The 26,906-nt window shown below is 38.2% G+C and overlaps 1 long non-coding RNA gene across 1 annotated transcript in view; it reads left to right on the forward strand.

The window, feature by feature from the left end:
* The window catches only part of LOC145555264 (uncharacterized), a 68,612-nt gene that overhangs the window by 41,303 nt on the left and 403 nt on the right, over nt 1–26,906 (forward strand). The window lies entirely within an intron of this gene.

A 26,906-nucleotide genomic window follows, 5' to 3' on the forward strand; every position in this document is an offset into this window, starting at 1 on the left:
GTTTAACAATAAAAACAATCCAGTATAAAAGTGTGTAGTGTAAATAAGAAAAAGCTCTGTGGGTATGAATACTTATGCAAACCTCTAATTTCTTCACCTATTGTTGCTAAGCAGCTTTTTACAGCTACACTTTCTGGGTTTATGATATTTAAATGATTTCCATTAATATTCCTGCAGACTTCCTGGCGATCATTCAGTCTTTCTTCTTCTCTGAACTCTTTATTTCTCCGTGTTGCACGTTCCCACATCAGTCTGTGCTTTCATACACCCAGCTAAAGAAATGTTGTAAAGAACGTGCCTAAAGAGGTCATGGTTTCAGTATTTGCCGTGGTTTTGCTTGTGTGTTATTTTACTCTCTATGTTTTCTTGTGTTTTCAGTCACTATTCCACCATATTTACATACTAGAAAGAAAACCACGTGTCGGGTTGGTTTGTGTTGGGTGACCTGCTTAGTTTCAGAGGCAAACTTGGTCTATGTTACTTTATGAACACAAGGTTTTTTTTTTAGTTTTGACATTAACATGTCGTCTTATATTAAGACATTTTCAGCCAATTCCCTCTGGTTTATATTTATATCTTGCACATCAGTTAACGTTTATGTTCACGCTCCTGTACCTTTTATTTCTAACTTCCTCTGAAAAACTGGATTATTATTTGGAATTAACTAACCTGAATTCCTCAGTTCATTATCAGCTTTGCAGCTTTTTCATTCATCTAATTTGAGGTTGATTTTGAGCTAAATGTTATGGATTGTGATCCCAAAATCTAGCTGATGATAAATTCTGGAAATGAGTTGGATAACTGTAAATCAATAATTTCTTATCAATATATTGCTGAAAGTGGAGAAAATGTTTTATTTAGCTATTTTAGGTTTTGATGAAAAACTCCTCATATGAAAATAAAACAACTTGTTAAATTCTGGAAGATGCCATCCATTTTTTAAGTGCACCAGTTCCTCCTGCAGCAAAACATGTCCACAGAATGATGCTGCCACCTCCATACGTCACAGTTATTATGGTAGAGGCATCCCCATTTTTCCTCCAAATGTAATGATGGTAATTATGGACACAGTTCCACTTTAGTGGAGATGCCTCCACAATGAGAGGCTTTTGTCCCTCTGTGATTTCTGTTACATGGATAATATTTGTTCTTTAACTTCAAAGAGTGTTTTAGTTAAGAAAAATAAATTTCTCAGAACATAATGGAAAATGGAAACAGAGTATCATCTTAAAAACAACTTATCTGTTTTATCTACATTTAATAAATACAGTTTAAGAATTACTCATACTCTCCTCAGTAATCAGAGGAAATGCATTTGTGCTCACAGGATATCAGCCAGGGCTGCACAGTGGCACAGTTGGTAGAGCTACTGCCTTGCAGCAGAAGGTTCTGGGTTTGATTCCCAGCCCTGGTCTTTCTGCATGGAGTTTGCATGTTCACCCTCTGCATGCGTGGGTTTTTTCTGGGTACTCCAGTTTCCTCCCACAGTCCAAAAGCATGACTGTCAGGTTAACTGGTCTGTCTAAATTGTCCCTGTGTGTCTCTGTGTTGCCCTGCGACAGACTGGCAACCTGTCCAGGGCGACCCTGCCTCTCGCCCGGAACATTAGCTGGAGAGGCACCAGCAACCCTCCTGACCCCACCAGGGACAAGGGTATAAAGAAAATGGATGGAAAAAATCAACCCTCATCACTGCTGAGCAGCTTTGTCTTTGCAACATTTCCACAGGTGATGTTGGCGACTGCCAAACAAAGTCGCTGAGCGGCTGAGTAGGGAAGTGGTTGTTGACGCGCCAGCTGATCAAAACGTAAATCCAAGCTGCAGTTGCAATGATTTTATTGTCAATATCCAAAAAGCAAACAGTGTTCAAAACCAGCATAAAAACGGATCCGTAGGATTAAACAGTGATCAAAAACAAAACATAGCGGTCAGCAAAAAAGTAGACCTCCCCTATCACCCACTCACTGAAGTCACCAGCTCAGCAACAGGTGATCTACATCACTAATAACACCACGTGATCCCGTGCTACACCTATCCACAACAATAATAACGTAATTTTCCTGAAACTCCAAACTGTTACGTCACTCTGTTTGGAGTATGTAAAATAACACGCAGGACTACTATGGCCAACGATTTATTACAAATCTGCGAAATTCATTAATCAACACATCTTCAAAATGTGTAAAATACAATAAATTCAAAGTGAATTCAGTAGTCCGTCAGCTGTTTCTCAGCTAGCTCACAAAGTCCGCCAGCATTAGCATTAGCCTCCAGAAATATGCCCCGTTTTATAAACAATGCAAATCAAAAACTGAATAACGTGACTCACGAGTTGACACTCAATTCAAAAATCACTTCAACTCGCAAAGGATACCAATCAGTGACGTGCAGTCAGGGGAGGCAGGTGAGGCAGACATCATGGAAAATAATATCCATCCATCCATCCATCCATCCATCCATCCATTTCTTGCACCCTTGTCCCTCAGTGGGGTCAGGAGGGTTGCTGGTGCCTCTCCAGCTAACGTTTCGGGCGAGAGGCGGGGTCACCCTGGACAGGTCGCCAGTGTGTCGCAGGGCAACACAGAGACACACAGGACACACAACCATGAACACACACACTCACACCTAGGGCAATTTGGAGAGACCAATTAACCTGACAGTCATGTTTTGGACTGTGGGAGGAAACCGGAGTACCCGCCGGCAATAAAATGGCTAAGAACATTTAATATATGGACTGATTTTCCATAATTTCGCTTATGTATATGATGTACAGTGTTTTTTGTCACTAACTGTGTGTGTATTGTGTTTTGTGTGCGGAGGCGCGATAAGAAACGGCAGAGAACAGACTCGAGGTGAGGCAGGCAATTCTCTTGCCTCACCGCTGGGGGCGCTCATGATCCCAGATATTGTGACTGCACAACTGCAGAGTAAGAGACAGCGAGCTAGCCATGGAGCTAGCCACACAGTAAATAAGTACAGCCATATATTTGTTTTCTTCTGTCTTCCGACGTCAACACGAATACTACATTTCTACACTTAAACAGTTTTCTAAAGTGGATTTTCAATTGAAGCAGGAGATGATAACTAAAGGAAGACCAACACCGGAGCTGAAAGTTTTACTTCAAGACAAATTGATGATTCTTCAAAGGAGTAGAAAAGACATGCCGAGGATAGACTTGGCTTTGGATGAACGGATATTTTTGTGCAGAATTAGCGGTGTATGGATTTCATGGATACGTAAAGGTATGTTTAGTTTTTAATTAAATCTGCGTTTTGTGGGCTACAGTTAATGTTTAAATAATTTAGTAAAGTAGAAGCGGTAGCTAATCTACCACAGCAATTATTTATTAATAAACATTAAGCCTAAAACGTACTATAACAACAAACTAATGTTCTGTTCTGTGTGCAAAATTCTTGAATGTTTTTGGTGTTAAATCCTAAGCATGAAGTGGCATTGATGCCAGTTGCTATGGCAACGAGTCTGCTTTGCTTGGCGAATACAGATCACTTTGCTGTGGATGATGGCACGAATTAATACCTAAATTTCTAAGTTTCACTGAGTTAACGCGGCCATGGATGACACGTCTTTTACGTGTCAACGCATGCACACACACACACACACACACACACACACACACAACGTTGTGTGCATGCGCGAAATTTCCGTAGGTCCAATAACATGGATGGTGTCTACGTCATAAGTCAGTGCCTCACCAGCAATGAACCTCACCGCACGTCACTGATACCAATATATCCTATATATCAAAATACAAGATATATATTTCAAATACATTTTACTGACCTGTGATGTAGAAAAGATGAGACACAGTTGAGCATCTAACGCATAGACATAATATAGAATAGAGCCTCATGGACCGCTCTCGCCTATTGTCGCTGACGAGATTTAGGGCGGCCATCTTGGAGCGGTCCACCATTCCACATGTGTTTAGCAGGCAAAATGATGTATCAGCGCATTTAATCGATCATAACACGCCTTTTGTTACCGGAAAACATATTCAAACATCTATCAAAGCTACATTTATAAACAATTGAATTATTTAAGTATGTTATTATTTAAGTAGTACATAGTTCAGCATATGTAAATATGCTTAGTGGCTATAACAGTAGAATAGGAATGGAATATTCTGATTCGATGTATGCAGAGCATATTACAAAGCACACAGCCGTTCATAATTTATTTAATAAATTATTTAGTAATATCAATACATATTTATTTAACTATACAAACACAAATAATAACGGTTGACGGTTTGTCAGTTTTCTTTGCAAAAGCTGAAGCTCAGTCAGATTGGATGGGAAGTCATTGTGAGCTCTCCTGACATAACTGTTCATCTGATTTAGGTATGGGATTTGACTGGGCCATTTTTAATCCTGGCTGTATGCTTAGGCATACGATGGTGTTTAAAAGTTACAACATAAATCTGGGTCTTCTTCTTCACCATAGTCTTTCTTCTCAAACAGCAAGTTGGTACACTACCGCCACCAGCTGGTCAGTCTGTGTAACCTTTAAATCAGTTGACCTTTGCTTGTCAAGATCAACTTCATCTACCATCCTCATATTTAGATCCTCCCTGTTACAATGACAAACAAAATCATGCATTTGCATAGATCTGAAAATGACCTAGCCTTGACATTTACAGTTGCACACATTGTGTTTGTGGTGGTCCAGCATGGTGGGATGGGTTAGAGATCCCTGGTTTTCTCATAGGTAAAGCTTACAACTTTATTTGTGCTCTGCCCACAATTTGTTTTGTTTGTTACTTCATGGCATTAACTTAGCAAATGTTACCTGTTCTCACATCAATGTTCCAATGTTGCTGACACAAGAATAAGAAATAAATGTTTGACTAAACAAGCAAAATTAACTTTCTTATGTATAGATACTGAAAAAAGTTCAAAAGAAATTATCATATATAGGAAAGAAAAAAACAAGTGAATCAGACTATTTGAATATAAACAAGAATAAAAGATGCTATTTGCTGGTGGGATGATGTAACACCACCAGCAAAAGAAGATTCTGTGATGTCACTAGTGAGGCCCTCTGTGTGATGTCATAAACTATATATATTGAACAGAACTCTGCATATTTTTCATTGCTATATCGCTGACTAGTGCAGACATACGCAAAGCCTTTTAGGATCAACCGTTCAGGTAATTTAGGAAGATATTGAGGACAATGTCTTATCAAAACCAGAGAAGCCACAATGGGATGATGGGACCCCAGGTGAGACGGGGGGTCCATCGGAATGTCCAAGGCGGTTTCCTCCTGTGCACCCGAGTGTTTTGCACGAGGAAATCCAAAGGCTGCGCTCTCTTTAGAGATGGAGAGAGCCCAGAGGTTTGAAGATCACCAACGACTGGCCCAGCTGGAAGCAGAGCTGGAAGAAACGAAACACCAGTTAAAAAGGCAGAAAGCTCTCAAAGAAGTTTTATTAACAAGGGTAAAGAGACAAGAGGGAACTCGAGATGATGGAAAAGCTTAGAGATCCAGCAGTTGCTAATGCTGCGATCCTTGCTTCGAAGGTGCATAACGATACACGATTAAGAATAAGAAGCAGCTCCAAGTAGATTTTGTAGAGTTAAAGACGGCCCACCTCCTCAGCCAGGAAGCATTTACATCCGAAATCCAGGCTGAGAAGACAAAAACAAAACCCTTCAAGAAGAATTGGACAAACTTCAGTCTTCCCACCAGGAGCTTTGCTCCACCTATGAATCCAACAAAAACAGTTTACAGGCGGAATATGACCAGGTAAAACGTTCATACGAAGAACTGAACCAAAAGTATGAACAAGATCTTTCTAGTCTTAAAGCCGAAGTCGAAACATTTGAGAAACAGCTGGAGCTTGAAAGAGAAGCAAATTCAGACAGAGCAACGAAAGACCGGGAGCAAATCGACAAACTCATAGAAGAGCAAGACTTCATATATGAATCCATGACTAAAGAGTTCAATTTTCTGCAAATGAGCGAAAACAATTTACAGGCGGAGTTGGACCAAATGAAACATTCATATGAAGAACTTGATGAGAAGTACAAACAGATGTTTCTGCTCTTAAAGCACAAGTCGAAACATTGAGAAACAGCTGGAGCTTGAAAGAGAAGCAAATTCAGACAGAGCAACGAAAGACCGGGAGCAAATCGACAAACTCATAGAAGAGCAAGACTTCATATATGAATCCATGACTAAAGAGTTCAATTTTCTGCAAATGAGCGAAAACAATTTACAGGCGGAGTTGGACCAAATGAAACATTCATATGAAGAACTTGATGAGAAGTACAAAACAGATGTTTCCGCTCTTAAAGCACAAGTCGAAACATTTGAGAAAGAGCTGGAGCATGAAAGAAAGGCCAGCTCAGACAGAGCAACAAAAGACCTGGAGCAAATCGACCAACTCATAGAAAAGCAAGACTTCAAATATGAATCAATGACAGAAGAGTTAAATTTCTGCAAAGCAGCAAAAGCAATTTGCAGGCAGAGCTGGACCAAGTGAAACATTCATACGCAGAGCTCAATGAAACAGATGTTTCTAGTCTTACAGCCAATGTGGAAACATTTGAGAAAGAGTTAGAGCATGAAAAGAAGCCAGCCAGAAGTATGAAACAGATGTTTTCAAGAGAAGGAGGAAGAGAGCCAACCTGACCATGTTGAAGTCAGGTTGGCTTCTTCTGAGGATTCTCAGAAGAAATTATAGACGTTGCTGGAGGAACCATCCCGGAGAATTTCAACAGCATGCAGGATGGTAAAAGTAAAAAAACAAAGCTTTCAGTTTGGAAAAGGATACGAAACTTTATGCGTTTGAAGAAATCAAACAAAGGGAGAAAGAATGAACTAAAAGGAAGCTTTTACCATCCTGCCAACAAAAAAAAAGATCCCTCCTAACCCAATTTAAAAAAATTCAAACTTTAAGATGAATTTGAAATAGAAAAAAAAGTGGGCAGCACGGAGGTGCAGTGGCTAGCACTGCAGCTGCACAGAGAGGACGTGTCCCGTCTTTGCTGTGTGGAGTTTGCATGTTCTCCCCGTACCTGCGTGGGTTTCTCCAGGGACTCTGGTTTCCCCCCACATCCCCTAAAACATGTAGGTTAGGTCAATTGGTCAATGTAAATTGCCCCCAAAAGAGTTTAAGAAACTGCAAAAATTGGTTTAAAATCACCCAAGAGTCATGTGGCATCAGCACTACGTCTAAGACTATTCCTCCCCAACCTGCTTCCTCTGCATCAGCCCTGTTTCAGTGGTGCAGAGCCTCAACAACACACAGCTCAATATTTACAGCAACCTATTCATTTAAGAATTACAATTCTTCTTGTAATTGTAATGATTTCTGTTTATTTTCTGACTGTCTTGTAATTTTATGGTTTGTCCTTTATTTTACCTTCTCTACTCACTTTTTATGTTGCACTTGCACTTTTTTGTGGTGAAATGTAGCTCATTGTGCTGCGTTTAAATCTGGAATTTAAAAAAAGGTTGACAAAAAGATCATGCAGTGGCTTTTTTTTTGTTTTTTTCAGGGGGACTGTGGCTGTGGACAGAGTGGTCGTCTTGTGATTAGAAGTTTGTAAGTTCGAGTTCAGCTTCCTCCTGCCACATGTCCAGGCCCCCCTGGGCTCTTTGCCCCTAGTTGCCCACCGATCTGCTTATCGGTGTAAATGTGTGTGTGGGTGAATGTGACTGCAGTGTGAAGTGCTTTGAGTGGTCAAAATGATTAGCAAGGCTCTACATAAGTTCAGTCCATTTATCATTTATTTTCTTTGATAAATCCTGTGTTTGTTTTTTATACCAAACATAAAAAAGCTGATTAAACAAGTTTTTACTTCTTCAGGGTCCCGGGTGTTAAATTAAGGTTAGAATTACATCTGTACATAATATTAGATGATAATTGTAATCATAGCTTAATACTCCGGACCCTGAAGAAGTAAAAACTTGTTCTATCTGGTTTGTTTGTTATAAAAAAAACAGGTTTTATCAAAAATGAAAGGAACTGTTTGATCTTTCTGTTAGTCTTTATTTAGAAAAGTTTATTCAAGATAGCTTAACAAATTTAACAAAAAAAGTGCAATTTAACATGAAAAACTGAGTAGAAAAGGTAAAAAAGGAGCAATCTGTGAAACTTAAGAAATTATTACTGTTAGTGGAGGAAAATCAGTTCTTAAATGAATACATTGCTGTGAGTATGAGCCTGTGTGTTGTTGAGTTTATGTTTTGTCTACTGGTATGAAAGAGAAGAACGACAGGATGTGAAACATCTGGGCTGTAGAGCAACACGGTTATCCTGGGTTCAATTCCAAGTCTTGGGCAAAATGCTGCATGTCTCTCCTCCAAATCAATTAGAGCTAATTAAAGGCCCCTAGAGAATGAAAGAACTGACCACCACATGTTTCCTCATGGTTAAAAAAATACAACTCTGTGGTGGTCAGGGGCACAACCCACGTATTGAGGCCTTGGTCCTTGTGGCGGTGGTCGCAGGTTCGATTCCCGGCCTGGTGAAATTTGCTGCATGTCTTCCCTCTTTCCTGTCGAGCTCCAGTGCTTTTGTTGGCCACTAGTGCCAACAAAACCTTTAAAAAAATACAACTCTTTCTTAATCTTTCTCTCATTCTTTCTTATTCTTAAATAATACATAAGTTACTTAATAAACACACATATACATACATAAATGCATACACACATGCACACATATACACACACACACATGCACACATATACACACATACACATGCACACATATACACACATACACATGCACACACACATACACATCCCTTCCATAGGCTGCCACCTTATCGTGGTGGAGGGGTTTGAGTGTCCCAGTGATCCTAGGAGCTGCAGGGCTTCATGCCTCTGGTTGGGTCACCAATGCAGGTTCTAGGTGAGGAACCAGACCAAGTGCAGCCCAAAGACCCCTTATGATGAGTACCACCATTGGAAACAGTGTTCCCTCGCCTGGATACATATTTAGTTTACAAAATAAATTTAGTATTAAGCTAAATATTTATTTAGCAAGCTTAACATTTAGTGACCAAGATATATATTTGGCATTGAGCTAAATAATGAGCCTTGAGCAAAGCTGAATACTGAGCTAAATATTTAGTTCAGTTTGGAGTATTTACCTCCAAACTAGATATTTAGTTTGAAGCTAAATACTTTGTTGGAAAAGTAAATATTTAGCTTGCTAATTGATTATGACACTAATATTTAGTGTCATAAACACTATGACACTTTATGTCATAAACAGTGTCATAATGTTTATGACAGTGTTTGACACTGTCATAGTGTTTATGACACTAATATTTAGTGTCATAAACACTATGACAGTGTTTATGACAGTGTCATAGTGTTTATGACAGTGTCATAAACACTACGACACTGTCATAAACAGTGTCAGTGTTTATGACAGTGTTTGACACTGTCATAGTGTTTATGACACTAATATTTAGTGTCATAAACACTATGACAGTGTTTATGACAGTGTCATAGTGTTTATGACAGTGTCATAAACACTGTCATAAACAATGTTTATGACACTGTCATAAACATGACATGACCATAAAGAAGTCTTTATGAATGTTTATGACAGTTGTCATAAAATATCATTCGGTAAATAATGACACTTTTAATGCAAAGTTGCTCTAAAAGTTGCATTAAAAGTCCATTAAAATGCCAACTTTGCATTAATTTATCATAATTTACAAAATCATGCAAAGCTGGCACTTTTAATGGACTTTCAATGCAACTTTTTTTGTCTATGATCTAACGGGGAGACTTATTCTTCTTCTGTGCCCAACCGTCCCGATACGACCAGTGAGACCGGCGCCCCCTCTCGGTTGTATGTGGAATCACAATAAATAACTAAAATGACACTTCAGAACTTATAATAATGAGAAATTAAAGATAATCTTATATGGATTACATTTAAGATGAAAAAAGGTTGATTGCAAATACAAACCACACTTTTCAGATCTGCATTTATAAAAAGTTTTGAAACCTGTGTAGTATTTTCCTTTCACTACATCAGTCTATCACATAAAATAGACAGAGGAGGGCAGATCATCTTTAATAAAACTGTACATCTGTGTCTGGTGAATTTTTGGTTAAAACGTGTCTGTTTTTCATTCAATGGGTAGAAAATCCAGAAATGTTACTCAAGTTACTGAATGCTTTTTTCATAATAAAATTACTAAAGTAAAAATAAAAAGTATAATGAAGTAAAAATACTCCTAAATGTATTTTTTTCTAAAAAGTCATTCAAGTAAATGTAATTGAGTAAATGTAGCTAATTACTACTCAGCTCTGAAAATAGAAACCACACTTTACTTTACGCTCTAAGGACAGTTTGCACCTCCTCGTTTCCAAACAGAAAAGGGAAATGAAGCTTTTAGGTTTTCTGCCCCCTCTTAGAAATGCCCTGCAAGCTGAATTAAAACTTTCAGAGCTTGTTTCACTGAACGCTTTTTGCAACATTTTAAATAACCGACAACCAATATCCTGTTAACAGCGCCTGTGTTTTAAATCTTAAATTTCCACTGTTTTTTTAAATTTGTATTGTCACAACTACTGCCTTTTATTGTTAAATTGTTTGCATTTATATATTTCTAATGTGTATTTTTGTTGTTTCTGTTTACTTGTCTAGTCTATAATGAAGTGTACTGCTGTTTTTGTTGATATCAGTAGGTATTTTCTGGTTAAATAAAGGTTTAACAATAAAAACAATCCAGTATAAAAGTGTGTAGTGTAAATAAGAAAAAGCTCTGTGGGTATGAATACTTATGCAAACCTCTAATTTCTTCACCTATTGTTGCTAAGCAGCTTTTTACAGCTACACTTTCTGGGTTTATGATATTTAAATGATTTCCATTAATATTCCTGCAGACTTCCTGGCGATCATTCAGTCTTTTCTTCTTCTCTGAACTCTTTATTTCTCCGTGTTGCACGTTCCCACATCAGTCTGTGCTTTCATACACCCAGCTAAAGAAATGTTGTAAAGAACGTGCCTAAAGAGGTCATGGTTTCAGTATTTGCCGTGGTTTTGCTTGTGTGTTATTTTACTCTCTATGTTTTTCTTGTGTTTTCAGTCACTATTCCACCATATTTACATACTAGAAAGAAAACCACGTGTCGGGTTGGTTTGTGTTGGGTGACCTGCTTAGTTTCAGAGGCAAACTTGGTCTATGTTACTTTATGAACACAAGGTTTTTTTTTAGTTTTGACATTAACATGTCGTCTTATATTAAGACATTTTCAGCCAATTCCCTCTGGTTTATATTTATATCTTGCACATCAGTTAACGTTTATGTTCACGCTCCTGTACCTTTTATTTCTAACTTCCTCTGAAAAACTGGATTATTATTTGGAATCAACTAACCTGAATTCCTCAGTTCATTATCAGCTTTGCAGCTTTTTCGTTCATCTAATTTGATCTAATTTGAGGTTGATTTTGAGCTAAATGTTATGGATTGTGATCCCAAAATCTAGCTGATGATAAATTCTGGAAATGAGTTGGATAACTGTAAATCAATAATTTCTTATCAATATATTGCTGAAAGTGGAGAAAATGTTTTATTTAGCTATTTTAGGTTTTTGATGAAAAAACTCCTCATATGAAAATAAAACAACTTGTTAAATTCTGGAAGATGCCATCCATTTTTTAAGTGCACCAGTTCCTCCTGCAGCAAAACATGTCCACAGAATGATGCTGCCACCTCCATACGTCACAGTTATTATGGTAGAGGCATCCCCATTTTTCCTCCAAATGTAATGATGGTAATTATGGACACAGTTCCACTTTAGTGGAGATGCCTCCACAATGAGAGGCTTTTGTCCCTCTGTGATTTCTGTTACATGGATAATATTTGTTCTTTAACTTCAAAGAGTGTTTTAGTTAAGAAAAATAAATTTCTCAGAACATAATGGAAAATGGAAACAGAGTATCATCTTAAAAACAACTTATCTGTTTTATCTACATTTTGATAAATACAGTTTAAGAATTACTCATACTCTCCTCAGTAATCAGAGGAAATGCATTTGTGCTCACAGGATATCAGCCCAGGGCTGCACAGTGGCACAGTTGGTAGAGCTACTGCCTTGCAGCAAGAAGGTTCTGGGTTTGATTCCCAGCCCTGGTCTTTCTGCATGGAGTTTGCATGTTCACCCTCTGCATGCGTGGGTTTTTTTCTGGGTACTCCAGTTTCCTCCCACAGTCCAAAAGCATGACTGTCAGGTTAACTGGTCTGTCTAAATTGTCCCTGTGTGTCTCTGTGTTGCCCTGCGACAGACTGGCAACCTGTCCAGGGCGACCCTGCCTCTCGCCCGGAACATTAGCTGGCACCAGCAACCCTCCTGACCCCACCAGGGACAAGGGTATAAAGAAAATGGATGGAAAAAAATCAACCCTCATCACTGCTGAGCAGCTTTGTCTTTGCAACATTTCCACAGGTGATGTTGGCGACTGCCAAACAAAAGTCGCTGAGCGGCTGAGTAGGGAAGTGGTTGTTGACGCGCCAGCTGATCAAAACGTAAATCCAAGCTGCAGTTGCAATGATTTTATTGTCAATATCCAAAAATGCAAACAGTGTTCAAAACCAGCATAAAAACGGATCCATAGGATTAAACAGTGATCAAAAACAAAACATAGCGGTCAGCAAAAAAGTAGACCTCCCCTATCACCCACTCACTGAAGTCACCAGCTGAGCAACAGGTGATCTACAATCACTAATAACACCACGTGATCCCGTGCTACACCTATCCACAACAATAATAACGTAATTTTCCTGAAACTCCAAACTATTAGGTCACTCTGTTTGGAGTATGTAAAATAACACGCAGGACTGCTATGGCCAACGATTTATTACAAATCTGCGAAATTCATTAATCAACACATCTTCAAAATGTGTAAAATACAATAAATTCAAAGTGAATTCAGTAGTCCGTCAGCTGTTTCTCAGCTAGCTCACAAAGTCCGCCAGCATTAGCATTAGCCTCCAGAAATATGCCCCGTTTTATAAACAATGCAAATCAAAAACTGAATAACGTGACTCACGAGTTGACACTCAATTCAAAAATCACTTCAACTCGCAAAGGATACCAATCAGTGACGTGCAGTCAGGGGAGGCAGGTGAGGCAGACATCATGGAAAAATAACATCCATCCATCCATCCATCCATCCATCCATTTTCTTTACACCCTTGTCCCTCAGTGGGGTCAGGAGGGTTGCTGGTGCCTCTCCAGCTAACGTTTCGGGCGAGAGGCGGGGTCACCCTGGACAGGTCGCCAGTGTGTCGCAGGGCAACACAGAGACACACAGGACACACAACCATGAACACACACACTCACACCTAGGGGCAATTTGGAGAGACCAATTAACCTGACAGTCATGTTTTTTGGACTACGGGAGGAAACCGGAGTACCCGCCGGCAATAAAATGGCTAAGAAACATTTAATATATGGACTGATTTTCCATAATTTTGCTTATGTATATGATGTACAGTGTTTTTTGTCACTAACTGTGTGTGTATTGTGTTTTGTGTGCGGAGGCGCGATAAGAAACGGCAGAGAACAGACTCGAGGTGAGGCAGGCAATTCTCTTGCCTCACCGCTGGGGGCGCTCATGATCCCAGATATTGTGACTGCACAACTGCAGAGTAAGAGACAGCGAGCTAGCCATGGAGCTAGCCACACAGTAAATAAGTACAGCAATATATTTGTTTTCTTCTGTCTTCCGACGTCAACACGAAATACTACATTTCTACACTTAAACAGTTTTCTAAAGTGGATTTTCAATTGAAGCAGGAGATAATAACTAAAGGAAGACCAACACCGGAGCTGAAAGTTTTACTTCAAGACAGTTTGATGATTCTCAAACGGAGTAGAAAAGACATGCCGAGGATAGACTTGGCTTTGGATGAACGGATATTTTTGTGCAGAATTAGCGGTGTATGGATTTCATGGATACGTAAAGGTATGTTTAGTTTTTTAATTAAATCTGCGTTTTGTGGGCTACAGTTAATGTTTAAATAATTTAGTAAAGTAGAAGCGGTAGCTAATCTACCACAGCAATTATTTATTAATAAAACATTAAGCCTTAGGCTTAGGCTAAATGAACGTACTATAACAACAAACTAAATGTTCTGTTCTGTGTGCAAAATTCTTGAATGTTTTTTGGTGTTAAATCCTAAAGCATGAAGTGGCATTGATGCCAGTTGCTATGGCAACGAGTCTGCTTTGCTTGGCGAATACAGATCACTTTGCTGTGGATCATAGCACGAAATTAATACCTAAATTTCTAAGTTTCACTGAGTTAACGCGGCCATGGATGACACGTCTTTTACGTGTCAACGCATGCACACACACACACACACACACACACACACACAACGTTGTGTGCATGCGCGAAATTTCCGTAGGTCCAATAACATGGATGGTGTCTACGTCATAAGTCAGTGCCTCACCAGCAATGAACCTCACCGCACGTCACTGATACCAATATATCCTATATATCAAAATACAAGATATATATTTCAAAATACATTTTACTGACCTGTGATGTAGAAAAGATGAGACACAGTTGAGCATCTAACGCATAGACATAATATAAGAATAGAGCCTCATGGACCGCTCTCGCCTATTGTCGCTGACGAGATTTAGGGCGGCCATCTTGGAGGGGTCCACCACTCCACATGTGTTTAGAGGGCAAAATGATGTATCAGTGCATTTAATCGATCATAACACGCCTTTTTGTTACCGGAAACCATATTCAAACATCTATCAAAGCTACATTTATAAACAATTGAATTATTTAAGTATGTTATTATTTAAGTAGTACATAGTTCAGCATATGTAAATATGCTTAGTGGCTATAACAGTAGAATAGGAATGGAATATTCTGATTCGATGTATGCAGAGCATATTACAAAGCACACAGCCGTTCATAATTTATTTAATAAATTATTTAGTAATATCAATACATATTTATTTAACTATACAAACACAAATAAATAACGGTTGACGGTTTTGTCAGTTTTTCTTTGCAAAAAGCTGAAGCTCAGTCAGATTGGATGGGAAGTCATTGTGAGCTCTCCTGACATAACTGTTCATCTGATTTAGGTATGGGATTTGACTGGGCCATTTTTAATCCTGGCTGTATGCTTAGGCATACGATGGTGTTTAAAAGTTACAACATAAATCTGGGTCTTCTTCTTCACCATAGTCTTTTCTTCTCAAACAGCAAGTTGGTACACTACCGCCACCAGCTGGTCAGTCTGTGTAACCTTTAAATCAGTTGACCTTTGCTTGTCAAGATCAACTTCATCTACCATCCTCATATTTAGATCCTCCCTGTTACAATGACAAACAAAAATCATGCATTTGCATAGATCTGAAAATGACCTAGCCTTGACATTTACAGTTGAACACATTGTGTTTGTGGTGGTCCAGCATGGTGGGATGGGTTAGAGATCCCTGGTTTTCTCATAGGTAAAGCTTACAACTTTATTTGTGCTCTGCCCACAATTTGTTTTGTTTGTTACTTCATGGCATTAACTTAGCAAAATGTTACCTGTTCTCACATCAATGTTCCAATGTTTGCTGACACAAGAATAAGAAAATAAATGTTTGACTAAACAAGCAAAATTAACTTTCTTATGTATAGATACTGAAAAAAGTTCAAAAGAAATTATCATATATAGGAAAGAAAAAAACAAGTGAATCAGACTATTTTGAATATAAACAAGAATAAAAAGATGCTATTTGCTGGTGGGATGATGTAACACCACCAGCAAAAGAAGATTCTGTGATGTCACTAGCGAGGCCCTCTGTGTGTGATGTCATAAACTATATATATTGAACAGAACTCTGCATATTTTTCATTGCTATATCGCTGACTAGTGCAGACATACGCAAAGCCTTTTAGGATCAACCGTTCAGGTAATTTAGGAAGATATTGAGGACAATGTCTTATCAAAACCAGAGAAGCCACAATGGGATGATGGGACCCCAGGTGAGACGGGGGTCCATCGGAATGTCCAAGGCGGGTTTCCTCCTGTGCACCCGAGTGTTTTGCACGAGGAAATCCAAAGGCTGCGCTCTCTTTTAGAGATGGAGAGAGCCCAGAGGTTTGAAGATCACCAACGACTGGCCCAGCTGGAAGCAGAGCTGGAAGAAACGAAACACCAGTTAAAAAGGCAGAAAGCTCTCAAAGAAGTTTTTATTAACAAGGGTAAAGAGACAAAGAGGGAACTCGAGATGATGGAAAAGCTTAGTGATCCAGCAGTTGCTAATGCTGCGATCCTTGCTTCGAAGGTGCATAACGATACACGATTTAAGAATAAGAAGCAGCTCCAAGTAGATTTTGTAGAGTTAAAGACGGCCCACCTCCTCAGCCAGGAAGCATTTACATCCGAAATCCAGGCTGAGAAAGACAAAAACAAAACCCTTCAAGAAGAATTGGACAAACTTCAGTCTTCCCACCAGGAGCTTTGCTCCACCTATGAATCCAACAAAAACAGTTTACAGGCGGAATATGACCAGGTAAAACGTTCATACGAAGAACTGAACCAAAAGTATGAACGAGATCTTTCTAGTCTTAAAGCCGAAGTCGAAACATTTGAGAAACAGCTGGAGCTTGAAAGAGAAACAAATTCAGACAGAGCAACGAAAGACCGGGAGCAAATCGACAAACTCATAGAAGAGCAAGACTTCATATATGAATCCATGACTAAAGAGTTCAATTTTCTGCAAATGAGCGAAAACAATTTACAGGCGGAGTTGGACCAAATGAAACATTCATATGAAGAACTTGATGAGAAGTACAAAACAGATGTTTCCGCTCTTAAAGCACAAGTCGAAACATTTGAGAAACAGCTGGAGCTTGAAAGAGAAGCAAATTCAGACAGAGCAACAAAAGACCGGGAGCAAATCGACAAACTCATAGAAGAGCAAGACTTCATATATGAATCCATGACTAAAGAGTTCAATTTTCTGCAAATGAGCGAAAACAATTTACAGGCGGAGTTGGACCAAATGAAACATTCATATGAAGAACTTGATGAGAAGTACAAAACAGATGTTTCCGCTCTTAAAGCACAAGTCGAAATATTTGAGAAAGAGCTGGAGCATGAAAGAAAGGCCAGCTCAGACAGAGCAACAAAAGACCTGGAGCAAATCGACCAACTCATAGAAAAGCAAGACTTCAAATATGAATCAATGACAGAAGAGTTAAATTTTCTGCAAAGCAGCGAAAGCAATTTGCAGGCAGAGCTGGACCAAGTAAAACATTCATACGCAGAGCTCAATGAAACAGATGTTTCTAGTCTTACAGCCAATGTGGAAACATTTGAGAAAGAGTTAGAGCATGAAAAAGAAGCCAGCCAGAAGTATGAAACAGATGTTTTTCAAGAGAAGGAGGAAGAGAGCCAACCTGACCATGTTGAAGTCAGGTTGGCTTCTTCTGAGGATTTCTCAGAAGAAATTATAGACGTTGCTGGAGGAACCATCCCGGAGAATTTCAACAGCATGCAGGATGGTAAAAGTAAAAAAACAAAGCTTTCAGTTTGGAAAAGGATACGAAACTTTATGCGTTTGAAGAAATCAAAAAAAGGGAGAAAAGAATGAACTAAAAGGAAGCTTTTACCATCCTGCCAACTAAAAAAAAGATCCCCTCCTAACCCAATTTAAAAAAAATTCAAACTTTAAGATGAATTTGAAATATAAAAAAAAGTGGGCAGCACGGAGGTGCAGTGGCTAGCACTGCAGCTGCACAGAGAGGACGTGTCCCGTCTTTGCTGTGTGGAGTTTGCATGTTCTCCCCGTACCTGCGTGGGTTTTCTCCAGGGACTCTGGTTTCCCCCCACATCCCCTAAAACATGTAGGTTAGGTCAATTGGTCAATGTAAATTGCCCCCAAAAGAGTTTAAGAAACTGCAAAAATTGGTTTAAAATCACCCAAGAGTCATGTGGCATCAGCACTACGTCTAAGACTATTCCTCCCCAACCTGCTTCCTCTGCATCAGCCCTGTTTCAGTGGTGCAGAGCCTCAACAACACACAGCTCAATATTTACAGCAACCTATTCATTTAAGAATTACAATTCTTCTTGTAATTGTAATGATTTCTGTTTATTTTCTCACTGTCTTGTAATTTATGGTTTGTCCTTTATTTTACCTTCTCTACTCACTTTTATGTTGCACTTGCACTTTTTGTGGTGAAATGTAGCTCATTGTGCTGCGTTTAAATCTGGAATTTAAAAAAAGGTTGACAAAAAGATCATGCAGTGGCTTTTTTTGTTTTTTTCAGGGGGACTGTGGCTGTGGACAGAGTGGTCGTCTTGTGATTAGAAGTTTGTAAGTTCGAGTTCAGCTTCCTCCTGCCACATGTCCAGGCCCCCTGGGCTCTTTGCCCCTAGTTGCCCACCGATCTGCTTATCGGTGTAAATGTGTGTGTGGGTGAATGTGACTGCAGTGTGAAGTGCTTTGAGTGGTCAAAATGATTAGCAAGGCTCTACATAAGTTCAGTCCATTTATCATTTATTTTCTTTGATAAATCCTGTGTTTGTTTTTTATACCAAACATAAAAAAGCTGATTAAACAAGTTTTTACTTCTTCAGGGTCCCGGGTGTTAAATTAAGGTTAGAATTACATCTGTACATAATATTAGATGATAATTGTAATCATAGCTTAATACTCCGGACCCTGAAGGAGTAAAAACTTGTTCTATCTGGTTTGTTTGTTATAAAAAAACAGGTTTTATCAAAAATGAAAGGAACTGTTTGATCTTTCTGTTAGTCTTTATTTAGATAAGTTTATTCGAGATAGCTTAACAAATTTAACAAAAAAAGTGCAATTTAACATGAAAAACTGAGTAGAAAAGGTAAAAAATAAGAGCAATCTGTGAAACTTAATAAGAAATTATTAATGTTAGTGGAGGAAAATCAGTTCTTAAATGAATACATTGCTGTGAGTATGAGCCTGTGTGTTGTTGAGCTTATGTGTTGTCTACTGGTATGAAAGAGAAGAACGAAAACATCTGGGCTGTAGAGCAACACGGTTATCCTGGGTTCAATTCCAAGTCTTGGGCAAAATGCTGCATGTCTCTCCTCCAAATCAATTAGAGTTAATTAAAGGCCCCTAGAGAATGAAAGAACTGACCACCACATGTTTCCTCATGGTTAAAAAAATACAACTCTGTGGTGGTCAGGGGCACAACCCACGTATTGAGGCCTTGGTCCTTGTGGCGGTGGTCGCAGGTTCGATTCCCGGCCTGGTGAAATTTGCTGCATGTCTTCCCTCTTTCCTGTAGAGCTCCAGTGCTTTTGTTGGCCACTAGAGCCAACAAAACCTTTAAAAAAATACAACTCTTTCTTAATCTTTCTCTCATTCTTTCTTATTCTTAAATAATACATAAGTTACTTAATATACACACATATACATACATAAATGCATACACACATGCACACATATACACACATACACATGCACACACACATACACATCCCTTCCATAGGCTGCCACCTTATCGTGGTGGAGGGGTTTGAGTGTCCCAGTGATCCTAGGAGCTGCAGGGCTTCATGCCTCTGGTTGGGTCACCAATGCAGGTTCTAGGTGAGGAACCAGACCAAGTGCAGCCCAAAGACCCCTTATGATGAGTACCACCATTGGAAACAGTGTTCCCTCGCCCGGATACATACATGTTTAGTTTACAAAATAAATTTAGCATAAAGCTAAATATTTATTTAGCAAGCTTAATATTTAGTGACCAAGATATATATTTGGCATTGAGCTAAATAATGAGCCTGGAGCAAAGCTGAATACTGAGCTAAATATTTAGTTCAGTTTGGAGTATTTACCTCCAAACTAGATATTTAGTTTGAAGCTAAATACTTTGTTGGTAAAGTAAATATTTAGCTTGCTAATTGAATATTATGACACTAATATTTAGTGTAATAAACACTATGACACTATTATGACACTAATATTTAGTGTCATAAACACTATGACACTGTCATAAACAGTGTCATAGTGTTTATGACAGTTTATGACAGTGTTTGACACTGTCATAGTGTTTATGACACTAATATTTAGTGTCATAAACACTATGACAGTGTCATAAACACTGTCATAGTGTCATAGTGTTTATCACACTAATATTTAGTGTCAAAAACACTGTCATAGTGTTTATGACACTAATATTTAGTGTCATAAACACTATGACACTGTTTAAACACTGTATAAACACTGTTTATGACAGTGTCATAAACTGTGTCAATCATAAACACTGTCAATCATAAACACTGTTTATGACGGTGTTTATGACACTGTCATAAACATGACATGACCATAAAGAAGTCTTTATGAATGTTTGACAGTTGTCATAAAATATCATTCGGTAAATAATGACACTTTTAATGCAAAGTTGCTCTAAAGGCTGCATTAAAAGTCCATTAAAAATGCCAACTTTGCATTAATTTATCATAATTTATCAAAATCATGCAAAGTTGGCATTTTTAATGGACTTTTAATGCAGCCTTTAGAGCAACTTTGCATTAAAAGTGTCATTATTACCGAATGACACTTTATGACAACTGTCATAAATATTCATAAAGACTTATTTATGCTCATGACAGATGTTGTGTCATGTTTAGTGTCATGTCAGTCTTATTCACACCCCTTCAACTTAAAGTGTTACCCAAAAATTACCCCCATTGTTTCCGTGACAGTCGAAATAACACAAATAATTGCTGTTAGTTTTGACTGTAACTTTAAAAATGGCGCCCAATAATTGTGACAAAGCAATCCTTCACAGTGTGTCTGAGCAGCTCTTCTGTTTCTTAACCTACAGATTGTTCCATTGGCTGCTGTGAAGATTATTTTCTGCAGATTGCAATTAAAATCTTTCTGTGTTCAGTTCAGAGTGAAACTGTTGACCATTTACATTTTAAAAGATACAACTAAATCTCACTTATCAATTAAAAGTTTAATTTACAAGCATGAAATAACTTCCCAGCGTTTAACCAGCAGCTGCCTTCATGAATCAGGCCAGAGTCGGCAGAAATTAAACAGTTTCATGTTTATTTTGTCCATCCAGAATATGAATCTGCTTCTGTCTACTACTGTTATAATTTAAAAAAAAATACTCCGTAAAGTAGAACTTTACTCGGTTCTGCTTCATTCACACCCAACCAGTTGTTGGGTTTCATCAGCTGTGACTTTCTGAAACCCTGTGAAAACAAGCTGTATAACTTTTAATTTCACTGAAGTATCAAAAATACAGAACATCCATATATTTCCTAATATAAACATCAAATAATAAAAACTTGTCTTTTTTCAGCGGTTTAATAACAATTTCAGTTCAAACTCTTGTGAAATATGATGCCACTCTTCTGGAAAGTCATTTTCTCTTTAGTGCAGAAGAATTTGTTACAATGGAAGACTTTTACATTTGCTAACAAAAATGAACCAAAATGAGCCCAGTTATTTTGGCTGGAATAAAATCTATTTTATAAAATAATTAGAGAACTGGTCATGTGCCCAAGAAACTAAGGATGAGTCCTGTCAGTATTGGCCCAAACAAAGCAACAAAGGAGCAGCTAAGGAAGCACATGAAGGTCCCAAAGTGTTTTAAACGATTCTCCAGACCTGAACAACATCTGCGAAGGGATCTGAAACTTTTCCAGAAACCAGGAAATCCAAAAGATGTAGTTCCTGTGAAGGAAAGAGAATCCCTGCAAGCCGAATCGGCAAACAATGAGACGTTTCCATGGCGCAAAACTGAAATGACTATTTATGTCAAAGCTGTTTGGGGACCGGTTATTATTACCCGTGGAGCAGAACTATCCGCTCCATACTCGTCATAACGGAGCCCAATCAGGAGCTCATTCAGCACCAAGCTGGACACATTCTGGCTCAAACCTATGCCTGCGTGTGTGTGTGTGTGTGTGTGTGTGTGTGTGTGTGTGTGTGTGTGTGTGTGTGTGTGTGTGTGTGTGTGTGTGTGTGTGTGTGTGTGTGTGTGCGCGCGTGCGTGTGAGTGTGCGCGTGTGTGTGTTTAGGTACTTTCTGTAGCCTTGAAAGCAGAGTGGCTCAGGCTTTTTTTTTTCTTAAGGAACAAAATATTTTGTCCTTCCAGTTTATTTGGCTCCATCAAATTGTTACTTTTGTCTCCATCAGGTCTGTTTGGGCTTTCATGCACTTTACAGTAATTTAGCTGATTTGTCTCTAAAGCCATTCTTGTTCAAATGTTTTGGGTTCAGTAAAACTTTGTTCAGTTGTAGATGAATCGCTCTGCATGATTAGGAAACACTCAGGAATTGGATCATAATCTAAGCTAACGAGAAATACAAAACAAATGTGATTTTAGCTGCGTTTATTTCTTTAATATTTTAAAAATTAAAAACATTTTATTAGTGTGCTGTAGCATCACAGCCGCCATGCTGAGAAGCCAATGACTTTTAATTTATTATTCAATTCAGTTCACAAATACTTTATTTATCCTGATGAGAAGATAAATGTTGTAACTCACATCATCCAAGAATCTTCGGTGAGTCGTCTTGTAGACTAGGAGGATCTGCAGTAGCAGTCAGCTTTGCAAGGAATCTGAGGAGGCTTCTGACTGAAGACTCTTGTTTTATGGCCGTCCATTGGCCATAATAACATGCTAACAGATTTGTTTCCAAACAGCAGAGAGGATATTTGTCCTTAATGACACCATCAGTTGTTGGCAATAACTGCTAATCCACCTCATTTGCTTTTGCTGCTCCTCTTTAAATCTCTGTCTTTCTGTGTGGTTAGAAAGCAGACAGATGTTGGAGTAGGGGATATGATCCTTGCCCTTGTTGTAATTAAAAATCAGAAAATTATATTCTTGAATAAATGCAGTTATTTCCTTCATACATCACCTAATTACATGTGTAGTTTAATTCCAGTAAATATACAGTTGATCTGAGAAAACCTGTCATGTTACAAAACTTCATTATTTACTTACTTCCTGCAGTTCGATTATCCTTTATAGTTAATTTATTTACTTAAAATTCATCATCTTATTCATAAATCAATATGTTTTTGACATGTGGCAGGAAGAAGCCGGAATCGAACCTACAGCCTTGCGATCACAAGACAATGACTTTACCCACAGAGCCACAGTCGCTTACCAGGGAATCAAATATGGTATTGAACTTAATTATTTCAAGTAAAGTCAAAGTAAAAAGGTCATTTAAGGAAAAGATTTGTGTATTTAGATGACACTGTAAAAATAGTATTAAAATTTAGTTTGGAACTACTTAAAAGTTTGAGTTGACTTTCTGTAGAATTAAGTCAAAGAGATTTTAAATGTTTATTAGAACAAAATAAATGATTTGAGTAAGAGTGACTTAAATTTGTCATGTTAACCCCCCTTATGAATTAAGTTATAAAAACTTAGCAAATTGAGTTGGATGATCATAATAAATTGAGTTGTTTAGACATAGGATACGAAACTGGCATTGAACTCAATTGTTTTAAGTAAAGTCAAAGTGAAAAGTTCCTTTGGGTTAAGGATTTGTAAGTTTTGAGTTAAATGAACACAAAAAAGTAAGTTGTCATAGCAAAAGCAAAAGAATTAAGTGAAATTAATGTAAATAAGTCCATAAGATGAACTGCAGCCCAAATACACTTTTTAGAGTGCAGTTACATCAAAACAAAGTAAAAATACATGCATTATTTTTACTCTGCTGCACCTTCTAGTCATTTACTGTACACATATCAGCAAAAACAGTGATTGATTTGGTTGCATTGCACTGATATTAATGAACAGTTTGACTAGTTCTCTCTTTGCTTGTTCTTAAATAACTCGGATCGGGATAAAAAATGTCCAATCAGGACATCCTTAGTTAGTAAACTCAGTTGCTTTTTTTATTTCTCCCTAACTGTGACCAAACTGCTGAGGTTTTTGAAGTGTTTCTAACTGAAACACGAACAGATGGTTGAAATGTCATGTTATAAACATGGCTGGTTTGTGGAGAGCTTAGTAATGCAGCTTTAAGATGGTGAAAAACCAACAAGGACAGATTTTCATGCAAAATGAAAGGTGAAGAAATTTCATCTGACCTTCTGCATCAGCTCCTGATTTATTATTATTGTTGAAATGTTATTTTTTACATTCAGAATAATGTCTCATTAAATCTGTCCTTTCAGCTGTTTGAATAAAAAATGTCCTCCTTTTGATCTATGGTGAGAAATGTTATGATAATTATTCAGTTTTTTCAGGCACTTTGTTTTGAGGTCACTCTACTCTTCACCTAGAACCAGCAATGGTGAATGACCCAGTCTTTTGTCGACAGTAATGTTAACATTTTAATTAAAATATATATTTTTTTGTGTAACTCAGCAAAAAAATTGTAAAAAAAAAGATTTTTTGTCCATTTAATCAAACTTTTTACTGTCATCTAAACCCAACCATTAAGCCATGTCTCATTACAATTTTTTTTTCCAAATAACCAAATAGTATACTTTGTTCATATGAGAAAAAGTTTTAAGTGGCGCTTGCAATAGCTTTTCTAAATGAAAACAGCTTATCTCCAGTTTTCATTTGAATAAAAACACACTGACACCATCTTGTAAATTGCTAAACTGATTTAGAAAATGTTGAAAAATGATGCGATTTGCATAAATATAGTAAAATATAGTAAAAAGAAAAATGTGCGGTTGTCAGTCATTTTGGAAACCTTAAGTGTCCTCCTGAATGAAGGCACATTTCCATTCAAACCCGTGTTCACAGGCAGACACCGTGGAGCTGCAGAGCGTCGATCTGGACGCCTCACAGTTCAGAGAAGCGAGCTGAGTCATTACGACCATTTAGCGAAGATCTGTTTATAATAGCCGTCTCATCGTCGGGCCACGGGAGAGTTCAGTGGCGCGGCTCGCTGTTCCGTCAGTCAGTGTAATTATAGTCCCTGCTGTCCGCTCACTTCTCCCTCTAAGCACTGCAGCAAAGCTCCTACCAGAAATTATATGACTTTTTAGTTGTTTCCTGATGGTGGAAGGATTAACTTCCAATTTTTTTGATAAAAAGTTTTTGCGTTTGGATGAAGGGATTTTCTGGTCATATCAAATAGGTGTATTTTTCAAAACTGCAATGGAAACATTTTTTTGCGCATCGCACGAGTCGTGATTAGCAGCCGGATGTTACTACTGGTGAAAACGACGAAGAAGACAACAGGAAGTAAGATGGTGTCTTTTTTTGGACAGTGTGTAGCTGGCTCCACCAGAAGTTTGAGCAAGGGACTTTCTCACAGTTCATAAATGTTGTGTCTCATCCCAAATCGTTAAATCCGTAGTTCTTCTGCAAAGAAACAACTATGTTTACATCTGTCCCTGCCATAATGACTTATTGTGTGAACAAGCTTGTTTACATGTGATTTTTATTTCATTTATTATTTAATGGAAACTCCACAAGTGCGAAATTGTGTTTTTTTTCTACATTAGCAGAATATCGACAATGTTTTGCGCACATTTGTAATGGAAACGCAGCGACTGAAACTATATTTTAAATGGAAAATGAGTTTGTCTCTTTAATGGTGGTTTGTGTTACCAGGTCAGGTCCCAACATGATGTGAAGGAAAGTGCCAGGCCGGCTGTGAGTTTGCAAATTTTCACTCATTTACGCCTCTAGCACTTGGTTTTAAAAATGAGTCATTCATTTGGAGGCAAATCAGAGGTTGCACAGGGGTCAGTTTTAAGGCTACCCAGACACAGTTAGCGCTGACGCTTAGTAGAGCGGTCTTCTTCCAGTGGGAAGGTCAGGTCAAATTGCTCAGCTGCTCATTTTGTCTTGGAGCAAGACATTGTACCTATAACTACTTAGAAATCAGTTCAAAAGGTTTGGTGGGGGAAAAAAAACCTAGACTGATTTAAGAAGAAGCTAAATGTTAATAAAAGCTGTGATTTGACAAGTGTCTGTTTCTCATTCTTTGAGTTTAAACTGTCATCGTTTTGTAGGACCAGAGGAAAGTGTTTTTGTGTTTTACGTGAATGAAATGTGCTCAGCTCTGGTGGGCGGTAAAAGTCACCGAGGTGCAGGAGTTTGCTCCCAAGCGGAGCTGTTGTCATTATGTGGCGACATTAGAGCTGGAGGTGAGTCTGAAGACACACGAGGTGAGAAAAGGAGGCAGTAAAGTGTAAAATTAAGTTCCCCCGGAGCTGTGGGCAGCAATGCGGTGGAAACGTACATTCGTCTTGTTGTAGCCTGTTAGAGTGTGAAGAGTCTGCGGATGTCCAGCTTGTTTTCCATTTCTCCTGGCTGTGACTGTGCGGTCGGTATTGTTTTTACTATGCGAGTCTCTGTGGGAGTTTCTGTCAGCATACAAAGTGTCTCAGAAGCAGCTTTGAAAAGTTTGGCATCTAAATCAGTGGTGGTGTCGACACAGAGGGGACTAAAAGCAGCCTTTCTTCTGAATCTATTTTTCCACTGATGTTTGCTATTAAATTTAAAGCATCTTGAAATTTTAAACTAAGTCCTGCATTATAAAAAACTATAAAGAAATAGGTTAACACTTAACTTTTAGTTTATTTTCTCTCTATGTAATTATTTGTTATATTTACAATACAATGTTTTTGTTTCATCCCCAATAGATGTAGAGGCAGAATTTCCCCTTTTCTCATCAACATAATCAATGTTCCTGAATTATACATTTGATTTCCACCGATGAGTCAAAATTCACACATTAACCTCTGTAAACTTGCAGATTTTACCCTGGGACTAAATTGCAGCCAACAGATAAATATGGGAAACGTTGAGCTTTGCAGAAAGTATGAGAAGATAAATGAAAATGCTAAGATAATATTCTGCATATTTAATCCCAACACTATTCAGTAAACCATGAAAAGAAAAATATATTTGAAAGAGACGGCCTTGGATGCATTCAATGAATGGG

Source organism: Poecilia reticulata, chromosome 16 (genome assembly GCF_904066995.2).
Source record: "Poecilia reticulata chromosome 16, P_reticulata-male-v2, whole genome shotgun sequence".
NCBI lineage: Eukaryota > Metazoa > Chordata > Actinopteri > Cyprinodontiformes > Poeciliidae > Poecilia > Poecilia reticulata.